This window comes from Protopterus annectens, chromosome 8.part0, assembly GCF_019279795.1.
Source record: "Protopterus annectens isolate FY-2018-M chromosome 8.part0, PAN1.0, whole genome shotgun sequence".
NCBI lineage: Eukaryota > Metazoa > Chordata > Ceratodontiformes > Protopteridae > Protopterus > Protopterus annectens.
Genome location: NC_056741.1, coordinates 656,457,526 through 656,473,714, shown reverse-complemented (window position 1 = coordinate 656,473,714; position 16,189 = coordinate 656,457,526).

Below are 16,189 nucleotides of genomic sequence, written 5' to 3'. Positions count from 1 at the left end.
TAGTGGAACTGGAGAACAAATAAATTTCAGGTTTGGCTGTGCTTATTTGATTTGCACAAAGTGCAGCATTGCAGACACAGGGAAAATTGAACCACCTAGGAAGCAGACAACCAAAAATAGAAACCAGATACATTCAATTAATGCTCTTGGCCATTGCAAAAACCCAGCCTAGAGTACAAATGGTACTGCATTCTAGTACAGAGTGCACAATCTTTGTTTTACTGCTGTGACACTGCAACAATGGTGTACAGCATAGACAACTGTTTCTTCAACCTTCTTGCGGTAACAGGCGTAAGAACAGGACATATATACAAAAGGTCCTGGGTTCAGATACAGCATATTCCATGCACTATTACTTTTATATATTTAGTAATCTATGTATTATCACATTTATGACCAAATTTATGACTGCTGTTATACTGTGTACTACAGTCCTCTAAATGTATTCCTGCTATCTGGACCTGCAAGGCCTTCCCTTTTGCCAACAACACATATATAGCTGCATATACATGCAATAACCCTGAAATTGCATTGCTTTCCACTGTTGCACTCTGCTTACCATCGTGCAAATGAGGTGTTGATAACCAGCAGGTTTATGTTAGATACTCAATGCTAATAGTCAGATGTTAGCAATGTGGCTCAAATTTGAGCACTGCTTACTCACACACAAACATGTGTATCACACATGCGTATGCATTTTGCTAACCATCATGCAACCCTGCTGCTCATCATGCTATGGAAATGTTTATATTATGCTGTATTACTGCTGTTTACTGTCCATTCCCTGTGTATGACATGAAATTTCATGTGTAACCATTATAAAATTAAGGGACTTTTCTAACAATATGTCACATATTTACAATACATCCATCTGTTGCCACCCCACCTCCCCAAGCACTGTAACCCTGGTGTCTCAGTACTTATTCCACACATATATCAACCACAGTACAAAATGTAATATCAAATGTGTGCTATGCAATGCTCATCAATCTGGTAACATGCAGAACTACAACTTTTGGCCTATATGCCTACAAACACTTAAACACAAGGTTATGGAAGGAATCAGCATGGACCATATCCACAGGGACATAGGTGACCTTTAACACACTTGACTCTACCCATTTTGTTTTTGTCATGGGTACATCTTGCTTATTGAACCTTGTGGACTTTTTGGATACTGACCCTACAGACCTGGATGCACCACCTATGTTGACTTATCCAAGGACTTTGACACTATCCCCCATTTGTGTGTCATAGTGAAGATCCCCCATGTGGGAATTAAGCCATACAGTAGTACAGGGATAGGCAACTGTCTCACTGACATAACACACAGTCTCAAAGTTGTGGACTGTACCTCCACTAGTAGCCAATCACCACTAGAATACTACAAGGATCTGTGCTCGGCCATCAACTGTTTGCAAACTACTTCCCTGAAGTGCAGGCAATGCTAGATAGCCTGTGATTTACCAAGATTGTATGTAGTTGACTGGTAACTGGACACACTAATATAGAGTCCCCTAATGATGGCAACATATTACAGAAGGAGCTGTCACAAACAAATGATTGGTGGCAAACCCATGGACTGAACCTTAAAGCATACAATGGCTCATTGTCCCCTTCAGCAATGAAGTACTCCTGCTAATTATGATATACATAGCACCCCTCTAAGCTCAAACACAGTGTTGTGAAACTTGGGAACACATGTTGATACTAATCTACACTTTCATCACTATGTGTCCATAATGGTGACACACACATTTTGCATGGTTTACTATGATGTAAGGAAAGCAGACTCCATCGAATGGGCATATCTTCAACCCACATATGTGAAAACTTACATTGTTGAAGTCTGGTATTGCTGAAATACAAACTGAATGCGACCTAAGGACAAGCTTTAACATGCGTCGAGATAGGTTCGAGATTTGTACTTTGGCAATATCGGAGTTCAACACTGCCAATGTTAGAGTGTCAGTTTTCGCACAAAGTGGATTCGACTGAGTGCACTTAGACTACATGATAGTAAACCTTTTGCACTGTAAACATTAATACATATTGACATCACATCCAAGACAAGGGTGGTCATACCTCTGCTATACTCTACCATTATGAGACCACTAATTGAGTACAATGCTCCCTTCTGTCTGTACCTCACTAGACACCTGCAGCAATTGGAGAAAGCACAGGGTTCTGCCAAGGAGACTCCAGCGCATCCAAACAAGATATACATGGAAAGACTTAAAAACCTGTTAGTGTACTCAGTATCATGCAGGCTACTGAGAGTTGACCTATGCCTGCCCTACAGAACAGTCTCAGATCCTCCCGTACTGGAAATGCTGCATGTCTGCAAATCAAATGGGACAAGAATAACTTGGCCTAGGGTTCTCAACCTAGCCTGAGACATAAACAGAACATGCTGGGGAGACAGATATACCCCCCAATGGCTCACACTCCTCTGTAATAGGCTCACACTGCTTGTGAATCAGTGCTCCTCAATGACCCTGTTCAAATGCAACCTTGACTACTGGTTGGGTGATTGTAAAGTCACCTCGGAGTGGAACCTATGTGGAGGAACCCATGGATGTCAAGCTGGGGGACAGTGAGAACTGAGTCCTTATCCACTGGACTGTCATCACTGTCACCTCACTGATGGCTGCAGTGCCTGATGTCTGCATCTCCTTCTCTGGTTATTAAGTACAATGATGGAGAGCAGCGTAGGTGTGCATCAACAGTGCAGCACAGAATCCTATGCACTAACCCTGGCAGTTTGTCATGAGTGATAAAATAACCACCTCTGCCACTACTCCTGGAGGGAACCACTGGCATATCCTGCAGGGCAGAACTACCTGAGGGGCCAGATCGTGCAGGGACATCAGGGGGTGGAGCTGCCAGGTTACATCCCAGATGTGCTGGGCTTTGGTGCTGTAACTAGTGGAGTGGGAGAAGGAGGATCCTAAGCATACCTCTCAACTGCACCAAATTACTCAGTTTTTACAGAGTTTTGGGGTTCAAATAATGGGGTGCCACTATTCCGGAGTGATGCCCCTTAATTTCCGATTTTTTTAATTTATTTTTTTAAATATTTTTTTCGCTCTTTGGAGCTGACGTCATCATGGGCGCGATGACATCAGCTCCATCAGCCTGTCAGAACTGAGCTCATTGAGCTCATGGGCACACATTTCCTGCTTGCTGTTAAGCTTCTAACTGCCGTGAACTGAACTTGCTGCTGCTTAACTGAATCAAGAAGAAAAATAAAGTGCAGGTCACCGCTGAATCTGTTCAAAAACGTCTTTAATAAAAAGTAAGCGCTTTCGGAACAAATCCTTCATCAGACATAATACTTGCATCACTAAAACAACCATTTTTAAAATATGATTCATCCAATCATGTACTCTTAAAAACCCGCCTTTTTTGCAGCACTGGTTTAATGGGTAAGACATCATTGAGCCCAGGTGGTCTGTGTGCTCTTAGATCCACAATCCATTTTGATTCAGCTAATGCTGTTCTATGCTGAATACCCCCCCCCCCCTGTCACTAACTGTAATGTTTACAATGCATCTAAACTTAAAAGTGTGTGTGGGGTACTGGTTTACATGTCTATATAGGGCATTACTCTCCTGTCCTGTTCTGATGTTACTAATATGCTGTAGAATACGAACTTTTAACATATTATTTGTCATTCCCACATAAAAACATTCACATTGTTCACAATTAGCCATATACACTAGATGTTTGGTTCTACAGGTTGCCCTCCCTTTAAAAGAAAATGTTTGTCTCATTTCAGGATGTTGATATTCAGTATCACCATTGATATACTTGCAGGTCTTACAGTTGCCACAGGGGTGTGTACCTGTATTGAACTCAAAATTATGTTTCCTATCTAAATGTACCTCTTTACATAACAAATCCTTGAGATTATTGTTCCTTCTATAACGGAACTTGGGACGTTCAGCTACTACATCTTTAAGGCCAATATCACTTGTTAATATGTTCCAATTGTTTTGGACTATCCTGCATATGTCCCTGATATTACTACCATATGTGAAAAGAAGTGTGGGTTCATCATTCTTATAGCTATGAGTGGCAGTGTCTGTCCTACTGTCAGATCTCTTCATCCATGGTCTGTTGTGTGTCTGTCTATAACTTGTATTGTTACTTACTACTTTACTAACCATTTCCCTCCTGTAACCCCTTTCTGTAAAGTGTTTGCTCAATTTAGATAGTTCTCCCTCACAACACATATCTTCTGAACACACCCTGGATATCCTACCCACTTGGCTCTTAACAATATTGGGAAAGATATATCTAGGGTGCATACTGTCATAAGATAACAGTGTATTATGCCAACATTGTTTTCTGTGTAATTTGGAGGTGAAGCCATGGTCACTCTGTTCCACACAAACATCCAGAAAATCAATCTGGGTAAACGAAATCTTAGAACTAAACGTCAAAAAGGTAGTGGTGGTATGCAAAAAAGCCATGAACCTCTCAAAAGTGGATGGATCCCCATCCCACAAAATAAAAACATCATCCACAAATCGGACATACAGGGCTACATATTTGTCCCATTCTTGATTGTTAAGATTGACCTCGGTTTCCCATTTGGATAAAACCAAATTAGCATAAGTGTTGGCACAGGGGGTGCCCATGGCTACCCCCTGTACATGTCTATATATAGTCCCAGGTCCTATAAAGACATTGTTGTGCAAGACCAAAGATAATAGTTCCTGCACTGTTTGTCGCTTGTGTTCAGTCGCCCCCAATCTGCTAATAACTTCTCCCACTGCTGCAATCCCATACTGATGTTCTATAACAGTAAACAAACTGTTGACATCCAGTGTGGCCATCAGAAACCTATTACCATTCCGTTTGGTGACTGTGGCTAAAAGCCCCAGGAATTGCCCTGTGTCCCTCAATATATTATCCAACTTGTCTAGGTATGGTTTTAACGTAAATTCCAGCCATATGGAAATATTTTCCGTGACCCACCCTCTCCCCGAGACAATGGGTCTGAGTGGTGGGTCTGTCAGAGACTTATGTATCTTAGGCAGGGCCTTAAATATGGGCGTAACTGGTTTGTCTATCTTTAGGAACTCATGGACTTCTTGTTCTATCAAGCCCCTTTCTAACAGGTGGTAGAGCTGACTGTCAACATTGTCTATGATCATTCTGATTTGTAGTGGATTGATGGATTCATATTCACTATTAGATGTTAACATTGCTTTCAGTTTGTTCTCATACCAGTGCGTATCTAACACTACGATGGCTCCCCCCTTATCCGCCATCTTAATGGTAATATCTTTTCTGTCCATAAGGCCATGTAAGGCCGTCCTTTGCGTGGACGTAAGATTATAATAACCATGTGCACTTCTTCCCTCAAAATACTTAAAAAGGTCATTTTCACATCCATTCATAAATAGGTTCAGTGTAGGTGTAAAGTTAGGAACAAAAGTACTGGGTTTCTTGGGTCCTAAAACACCCCTAGCTTGATTATCAAAAATCAACTTAAACATAACACCCCGACAAAACAACATTAAGTCAAAAACAATATCACTATATACACATTGCTTGCTGGGGACAAAGGTCAAACCCTTATTTAAAACATCTATCTCATCAGTGCTTAGCTCAAATTGTGATAAATTATAAACAATGTTGTTGCACATACTATAAGTCACTGTATGGTCCTCCGACGTTTGTCTATAATCCTGTCCTCGCTTAAGGACCTCTTTCCTGCTCCTTTCCTCCTCACAGGAGCTGGTAGGTTTCCCAAAAAATGTAGGGATGCTGCATATGTTTTTGGTCGAGCCCCTGTTTGTAAATCGCTTCCCTTTACTGTAGCCACTTCAGAGCTGGAAGCTCCCCCTGGAGTTGAAGAGTGTTCTGCCAAATGCGGAAAATGTGTATCACTGTGTAAGAACACATTACTGTTGCTCGAAGCAGTGCCTTCCATCATATCACTTACTTGTGCACGGCTCATTTCAGCAACCACGTTGTTCCTATCTAGAGGCGGTACTCCTGCGATGTTGCTCGCCTCCATTCCGGGTGATTGTGGTTGTATAATAACTGTTCTGGTCCCCGGTAAAGTTGTGTCTGCTAAGGTAGCTGCTGTTTGAATCTCTGAGACCTGCATGGTCTCCGTGCGTGTTGTCATCACCACTGGAGGACGTCTCTCTGTAGCGTGGGCGCGATCCTTGAATCTGGGCCAAACGAAGATGTTTCCTTCAGTAAAATCGGAGTGATCTCTCTTGATTTTACTCAACTTTGTTTCTTTAAGTTTATCCGCTTCCTTCGATAAACGGAGCAAGGTCGAAGAAATTCTCTCCTTGCTTATATCGTCGGGAAAGTCTGTCCGTAGTCTCAAAAGTGTAGATGCTACCTCTTGCTTCAGATTGTCCAATTCAGGTGCAAAAAAATTAATCAACAGCTTCATATACTCCATGCTCGTTTGTAAGTTGAGAGCCTGCCATTGTGCTAGCAGATCGGGGTATCTATCGCCCTGTGCTGGCATACACAGGACTCTCATACCCCTAGGGACAATGCCATAATTTAAACAAGCTTTAAGATGAAATGCCAGCCACTGCAGGCGCTGCATTTTACCAGCCTTGAAGTTCCACTCTTTGACTAAATCATCAAAGGCTCTGTCCACTGCTGCTGGTACTTTTCTTCCATGTAATCCTTCCCTCTGGATACCAAGACCCAAATCAAGGAGCGGATTGCCCAAGGTATCAACTTCTAAACCAGAATGGCCATATACAATTCCTCCAAGGGCACCATAAGAAGCAGTTACATTGTCCTCTTTGGTATGCATATCATGTTCAGCAGGCATAACTTCACCAAAAAGTAAAACAAAATACTACCAAAAATATAATGAGTTATGCTGAAGACCTGTAATACTAGTCCAAACAAATGAAGAAAAATAAAGTGCAGGTCATCGCTGAATCTGCTCAAAAACTTCTTTAATAAAAAGTAAGCGCTTTCGGAACAAATCCTTCATCAGACATAATACTTGCATCACTAAAACAACCATTTTTAAAATATGATTCATCCAATCATGTACTCTTAAAAACCCGCCTTTTTTGCAGCACTGGTTTAATGGGTAAGACATCATTGAGCCCAGGTGGTCTGTGTGCTCTTGGATCCACAATCCATTTTGATTCAGCTAATGCTGTTCTATGCTGAATATCCCCCCCCCTGTCACTAACTGTAATGTTTACAATGCATCTAAACTTAAAAGTGTGTGTGGGGTACTGGTTTACATGTCTATATAGGGCATTACTCTCCTGTCCTGTTCTGATGTTACTAATATGCTGTAGAATACGAACTTTTAACATATTATTTGTCATTCCCACATAAAAACATTCACATTGTTCACAATTAGCCATATACACTAGATGTTTGGTTCTACAGGTTGCCCTCCCTTTAAAAGAAAATATTTGTCTCATTTCAGGATGTTGATATTCAGTATCACTGTTGATATACTTGCAGGCCTTACAGTTGCCACAGGGGTGTGTACCTGTATTGAACTCAAAGTTATGTTTCCTATCTAAATGTACCTCTTTACATAAACAATCCTTGAGATTATTGTTCCTTCTATAACGGAACTTGGGACGTTCTGCTACTACATCTTTAAGGCCAATATCACTTGTTAATATGTTCCAATTGTTTTGGACTATCCTGCATATGTCCCTGATATTACTACCATATGTGAAAAGAAGTGTGGGTTCATCATTCTTATAGCTATGAGTAGCAGTGTCTGTCCTACTATCAGATCTCTTCATCCATGGTCTGTTGTGTGTCTGTCTATAACTTGTATTGTTACTTACTACTTTACTAACCATTTCCCTCCTGTAACCCCTTTCTGTAAAGTGTTTGCTCAGTTTAGATAGTTCTCCCTCACAACACATATCTTTTGAACACACCCTGGATATCCTACCCACTTGGCTCTTAACAATATTGGGAAAGATATATCTAGGGTGCATACTGTCATAAGATAACAGTGTATTATGCCAACATTGTTTTCTGTGTAATTTGGAGGTGAAGCCATGGTCACTCTGTTCCACACAAACATCCAGAAAATCAATCTGGGTAAACGAAATCTTAGAACTTTTTGGTAGTATTTTGTTTTACTTTTTGGTGAAGTTATGCCTGCTGAACATGATATGCATACCAAAGAGGACAATGTAACTGCTTCTTATGGTGCCCTTGGAGGAATTGTATATGGCCATTCTGGTTTAGAAGTTGATACCTTGGGCAATCCGCTCCTTGATTTGGGTCTTGGTATCCAGAGGGAAGGATTACATGGAAGAAAAGTACCAGCAGCAGTGGACAGAGCCTTTGATGATTTACTCAAAGAGTGGAACTTCAAGGCTGGTAAAATGCAGTGCCTGCAGTGGCAGGCATTTCATCTTGAAGCTTGTTTAAATTATGGCATTGTCCCTAGGGGTATGAGAGTCCTGTGTATGCCAGCACAGGGCGATAGATACCCCAATCTGCTAGCACAATGGCAGGCTCTCAACTTACAAACGAGCATGGAGTATATGAAGCTGTTGATTAATTTTTTTGCACCTGAATTGGACAATCTGAAGCAAGAGGTAGCATCTACACTTTTGAGACTACGGACAGACTTTGGATGAAGAGATCTGATAGTAGGACAGACACTGCCACTCATAGCTATAAGAATGATGAACCCACACTTCTTTTCACATATGGTAGTAATATCAGGGACATATGCAGGATAGTCCAAAACAATTGGAACATATTAACAAGTGATATTGGCCTTAAAGATGTAGTAGCTGAACGTCCCAAGTTCCGTTATAGAAGGAACAATAATCTCAAGGATTTGTTATGTAAAGAGGTACATTTAGATAGGAAACATAATTTTGAGTTCAATACAGGTACACACCCCTGTGGCAACTGTAAGGCCTGCAAGTATATCAACAGTGATACTGAATATCAACATCCTGAAATGAGACAAACATTTTCTTTTAAAGGGAGGGCAACCTGTAGAACCAAACATCTAGTGTATATGGCTAATTGTGAACAATGTGAATGTTTTTATGTGGGAATGACAAATAATATGTTAAAAGTTCGTATTCTACAGCATATTAGTAACATCAGAACAGGACAGGAGAGTAATGCCCTATATAGACATGTAAACCAGTACCCCACACACACTTTTAAGTTTAGATGCATTGTAAACATTACAGTTAGTGACAGGGGGGGGGGATATTCAGCATAGAACAGCATTAGCTGAATCAAAATGGATTGTGGATCTAAGAGCACACAGACCACCTGGGCTCAATGATGTCTTACCCATTAAACCAGTGCTGCAAAAAAGGCGGGTTTTTAAGAGTACATGATTGGATGAATCATATTTTAAAAATGGTTGTTTTAGTGATGCAAGTATTATGTCTGATGAAGGATTTGTTCCGAAAGCGCTTACTTTTTATTAAAGAAGTTTTTGAACAGATTCAGCGGTGACCTGCACTTTATTTTTCTTCATTTGTTTGGACTAGTATTACAGGTCTTCAGCATAACTCATTATTTTTGGTAGTATTTTGTTTTACTTTTTGGTGAAGTTATGCCTGCTGAACATGATATGCATACCAAAGAGGACAATGTAACTGCTTCTTATGGTGCCCTTGGAGGAATTGTATATGGCCATTCTGGTTTAGAAGTTGATACCTTGGGCAATCCGCTCCTTGATTTGGGTCTTGGTATCCAGAGGGAAGGATTACATGGAAGAAAAGTATCAGCAGCAGTGGACAGAGCCTTTGATGATTTACTCAAAGAGTGGAACTTCAAGGCTGGTAAAATGCAGCGCCTGCAGTGGCAGGCATTTCATCTTGAAGCTTGTTTAAATTATGGCATTGTCCCTAGGGGTATGAGAGTCCTGTGTATGCCAGCACAGGGCGATAGATACCCCGATCTGCTGGCACAATGGCAGGCTCTCAACTTACAAACGAGCATGGAGTATATGAAGCTGTTGATTAATTTTTTTGCACCTGAATTGGACAATCTGAAGCAAGAGGTAGCATCTACACTTTTGAGACTACGGACAGACTTTCCCGACGATATAAGCAAGGAGAGAATTTCTTCGACCTTACTCCGTTTATTGAAGGAAGCGGATAAACTTAAAGAAACAAAGTTGAGTAAAATCAAGAGAGATCACTCCGATTTTACTGAAGGAAACATCTTCGTTTGGCCCAGATTCAAGGATCGCGCCCACGCTACAGAGAGACGTCCTCCAGTGGTGATGACAACACGCACGGAGACCATGCAGGTCTCAGAGATTCAAACAGTAGCTACCTTAGTGGACACAACTTTACCGGGGACCAGAACAGTTGTTATACAACCACAATCACCCGGAATGGAGGCGAGCAACATCGCAGGAGTACCGCCTCTAGATAGGAACAACGTGGTTGCTGAAATGAGCCGTGCACAAGTAAGTGATATGATGGAAGGCACTGCTTCGAGCAACAGTAATGTGTTCTTACACAGTGATACACATTTTCCGCGTTTGGCGGAACACTCTTCAACTCCAGGGGGAGCTTCCAGCTCTGAAGTGGCTACAGTAAAGGGAAGCGATTTACAAACAGGGGCTCGACCAAAAACATATGCAGCATCCCTACATTTTTTGGGAAACCTACCGGCTCCTGTGAGGAGGAAAGGAGCAGGAAAGAGGTCCTTAAGCGAGGACAGGATTATAGACAAGTGTCGGAGGACCATACAGTGACTTATAGTATGTGCAACAACATTGTTTATAATTTATCACAATTTGAGCTAAGCACTGATGAGATAGATGTTTTAAATAAGGGTTTGACCTTTGTCCCCAGCAAGCAATGTGTATATAGTGATATTGTTTTTGACTTAATGTTGTTTTGTCGGGGTGTTATGTTTAAGTTGATTTTTGATAATCAAGCTAGGGGTGTTTTAGGACCCAAGAAACCCAGTACTTTTGTTCCTAACTTTACACCTACACTGAACCTATTTATGAATGGATGTGAAAATGACCTTTTTAAGTATTTTGAGGGAAGAAGTGCACATGGTTATTATAATCTTACGTCCACGCAAAGGACGGCCTTACATGGCCTTATGGACAGAAAAGATATTACCATTAAGATGGCGGATAAGGGGGGAGCCATCGTAGTGTTAGATACGCACTGGTATGAGAACAAACTGAAAGCAATGTTAACATCTAATAGTGAATATGAATCCATCAATCCACTACAAATCAGAATGATCATAGACAATGTGCACAGTCAGCTCTATCACCTGTTAGAAAGGGGCTTGATAGAACAAGAAGTCCATGAGTTCCTAAAGATAGACAAACCAGTTACGCCCATATTTAAGGCCCTGCCTAAGATACATAAGTCTCTGACAGACCCACCACTCAGACCCATTGTCTCGGGGAGAGGGTGGGTCACGGAAAATATTTCCATATGGCTGGAATTTACGTTAAAACCATACCTAGACAAGTTGGATAATATATTGAGGGACACAGGGCAATTCCTGGGGCTTTTAGCCGCAGTCACCAAACGGAATGGTAATAGGTTTCTGATGGCCACACTGGATGTCATCAGTTTGTTTACTGTTATAGAACATCAGTATGGGATTGCAGCAGTGGGAGAAGTTATTAGCAGATTGGGGGCGACTGAACACAAGCGACAAACAGTGCAGGAACTATTATCTTTGGTCTTGCACAACAATGTCTTTATAGGACCTGGGTCTATATAGACAGGCACAGGGGGTAGCCATGGGCACCCCCTGTGCCAACACCTATGCTAATTTGGTTTTATCCAAATGGGAAACCGAGGTCATTCTTAACAATCAAGAATGGGACAAATATGTAGCCCTGTATGTCAGATTTGTGGATGATATTTTTATTTTGTGGGATGGGGATCCATCCACTTTTGAGAGGTTCATGGCTTTTTTGCATACCACCACTACCTTTTTGACATTTAGTTCTAAGATTTCGTTTGCCCAGATTGATTTTCTGGATGTTTGTGTGGAACAGAGTGACCATGACTTCACCTCCAAATTACACAGAAAACAATGTTGGCGTAATACACTGTTATCTTATGACAGTATGCACCCTAGATATATCTTTCCCAATATTGTTAAGAGCCAAGTGGGTAGAATATCCAGGGTGTGTTCAGAAGATATGTGTTGTGAGGGAGAACTATCTAAATTGAGCAAACACTTTACAGAAAGGGGTTACAGGAGGGAAATGGTTAGTAAAGTAGTAAGTAACAATACAAGTTATAGACAGACACACAACAGACCATGGATGAAGAGATCTGATAGTAGGACAGACACTGCCACTCATAGCTATAAGAATGATGAACCCACACTTCTTTTCACATATGGTAGTAATATCAGGGACATATGCAGGATAGTCCAAAACAATTGGAACATATTAACAAGTGATATTGGCCTTAAAGATGTAGTAGCTGAACGTCCCAAGTTCCGTTATAGAAGGAACAATAATCTCAAGGATTTGTTATGTAAAGAGGTACATTTAGAAAGGAAACATAATTTTGAGTTCAATACAGGTACACACCCCTGTGGCAACTGTAAGGCCTGCAAGTATATCAACAGTGATACTGAATATCAACATCCTGAAATGAGACAAACATTTTCTTTTAAAGGGAGGGCAACCTGTAGAACCAAACATCTAGTGTATATGGCTAATTGTGAACAATGTGAATGTTTTTATGTGGGAATGACAAATAATATGTTAAAAGTTTGTATTCTACAGCATATTAGTAACATCAGAACAGGACAGGAGAGTAATGCCCTATATAGACATGTAAACCAGTACCCCACACACACTTTTAAGTTTAGATGCATTGTAAACATTACAGTTAGTGACAGGGGGGGGGGGATATTCAGCATAGAACAGCATTAGCTGAATCAAAATGGATTGTGGATCCAAGAGCACACAGACCACCTGGGCTCAATGATGTCTTACCCATTAAACCAGTGCTGCAAAAAAGGCGGGTTTTTAAGAGTACATTATTGGATGAATCATATTTTAAAAATGGTTGTTTTAGTGATGCAAGTATTATGTCTGATGAAGGATTTGTTCCGAAAGCACTTACTTTTTATTAAAGAAGTTTTTGAACAGATTCAGCGGTGACCTGCACTTTATTTTTCTTCATTTGTTTGGACTAGTATTACAGGTCTTCAGCATAACTCATTATATTTTTGGTAGTATTTTGGCTTAACTGAATCAGTAAACTAATTCCGACAGGCTGTAAGGCTTCTAACAGCCGAGAACTGAACTCGCTGCTGCTTAACTAAACTGAATCAGGTAAACTCTTGTTTTATGGCTCCATTTTACCGTAAACTGGTAAACTCTTGTGAACTGTTTTCTGGCTCAATTTTATTCTGAAATAGTAAACGCTAACCTAACGTTCTGTTTTATTTATCGAACTCTTAAAGACTCCGTTTTACTCACTGCTGTGTTTTTCTAAGGCTTCTAACTGTTGTGAGGCTCTGTTTTACTCACTGCTGTGTAATTCCGACTGGCTGTAAGGCTTCTAACAGCCATGAACTGAACTTGCTGCTGCTTAACTGAATCTGGTAAACTCTTGTTGTGAACTGTTTTATGGCTCTGTTGTACCATGAACTGGTAAACTCTAATTCTAAGGCTCCGTTTTACTTGCCGCTGTGTTTTTCTAAGGTTCTTGCTGAATAACTGCTACAACAAGGGTGTGTGTGTGTGTGTGTGTGTGTGTGTGTGTGTGTGTGTGTGTGTGCGTGCGTGCGTGCGTGTGTGTGTGTGTGTGTGTGTGTGTGTGTGTGTGTGTGAGAGAGAAGTAAACAAGTCCTGCTTCATCAAAAGGAAACATCAGTGAATTTACCTTTTTCCCTCTTGGTGGTAAAAATTCAGAGGTGATTATTACTAAGGAAGAAATGCAGGGGACCTTGGCCACAAAGGGTTAGATTTCCTAAGCTTTTGGTCAGTAAAATCCACTGAAGTATGTAGTAAAAAAAACAGAATTCAATCTAATACATCCATTGCTCATGGCTCCTGTCAGAGCAAAAGTTACTCTTAAAATGACAACAGCTTTTTATAGTATGTTCCCCATGCATTCTATCTTTGTGTCCTAAAAATGTTAGCATTGGTTGCACACATAAGTACCCTAAGAGATACTAAAATTTTGTTCTCTTTCTCTCACCATCTCCCTCTCTTTCTTTCCCTCCCTCCATCTTTTGCAGTCAGTGGTGACCTTAGAATAAAAACTTGCAGGGAATGAAGTCGTCATGGGACTGTTTATTTTTTTCATATTGTCCATATATGTGTGTGTGTATCTTTGCATGTGTCTTTGCATGTCTGTGTGTATGTATGGATGTGTGTCTATATGTGTCAGCATGTTTGTGTTTGGAGGTAAAGTACTCAGCAAGATTTTCTATATGGGAAGCAGAATAACAGAACAATGGACTAAATATACTCACCATTGTCATTGTGCATTTTTAAAGAAAGGAGTTTATATAATATTTCTTTAATACATATTTAGTAAATATAAATAAATTATGCAGTGAGCAATAAAATGCATTGTTGTGCCCTATATGTACAAAAATTGTACATAGCATCATGTTAAGAATCATTTAAATGCAGAACTGTAGATCTTGCATGATCAGAAGAGAGAGAGTGCATGTGTGTGTGTGTGTGTGTGTGTGTGTGTGTGTGTGTGTGTGTGTGTGTGTGAAATGCCCCCAACTAAATACATCTGGTGGCTAGAGGCACTCAGGCTCCAAGCCTGTACCTTGAGTACAGGTAAAAAGAACCTAAAGTCCCTAGCCACCATCACTTGTGGATTTATGCCTCACATTTTTGTTCTGTTCCTCATTAAATTTTCAGGCTTTTGCATTTGAATTTCAAACTTCATATTCTTCAGAAAATAAATGGTTAAACAAAACCTCTTATTCTAGCAGTTTTCTAAGTTTATAAAATCAATATTTGAAATGTGTCCCTATTTTGGAGTTGTATTCCTCCATTATTGGCTTTGTTCTGTTTTTTGTGCTAAGAGGTTGACAGCTATAGTGAGAAGTGAGAACTGAATTCACTAAATGATAGTCATTTAAGTTTCAGTCTTCCATCTTTCAGAAAACTGCTGATTTGGTTTAGTGGTATGTTGCTCTGAATGTAGTGCACAGGGATTCGGATTCAAAACTTGCCAATGAAATGCACAGTGGCAACCCAACATTTTATTCAAGCAACTTTCCAAAATTATACAAGCAATGTTTAAACTGTGTCCCTGTTTGTTTGCCTTTTGCCCCCCCCAAATTGAAAATAAGTGCAAGAAGCTGTGCAACATGCCTATGGCTTACACTACTATACATATATATATATATATATATATATATATATATATATATATATTGTGTGTAGAAGTAGACTGTTATCATCGAAATGTTCTGAATAGGGCAGTTTTGTCATTATTGGTGCATGCATTTTGCTTCATTGCCTACTGGAAAAATGTTCAAACAAATTTAAAATGCAGTTGTGTGCGGAAGTAGACTTTTATGATGGAAATGTTCTGAATAGGGTAGTTTTGTCATTATTGGTTCATGCATTTTGTTTCATTGCCAAGTGGAAAAATGTTTAATCTTTAAAAATAAATGTAAAATGCGTTCTAACTTAAGTCTAACAAGTGTTGTATTATACAAGGAATATAATTTAATAAAGTCAGAAAGGTGTATCAAAGAACACATGTATGTTTCTTGTTTTGTGTGCAAGGTGCCTCTGATTTGAAAACAGCCCAAATGTAATCTTTATCCACTGGCCAGATGCATTTTCTTTGGATGTGGTGTGGGTTTCAATGCTGTTTCAATGAATGTGATTTTCAAGTGCAGAGAAGTTTTAATGCCAAGTCTATTTTCATTGCGAGATAGTATTGCTTTGTTTAGCAGGTATCTGTTAGTGTTTGTGCATTGTGCTATATAAAATGTAAAAAATAAAATCCAAATAATTGTAGAAGTAAAGCAGTATGCACACATTAGTGTTTATGGTAACTGGGGCAAAATAGCCAGGTAATGGGACATTGGGATGGCTGCAGAGGGACTCTGGTGCCATATTCTGGTTGTCTGTTCAGTTTGCATTTGCAAGTTGGTATCCCACAATTCTGTTGGAGTGGGTGGGGTTAAGTATGTATGCAAATTATATGTTAATCAGTGTACAGAT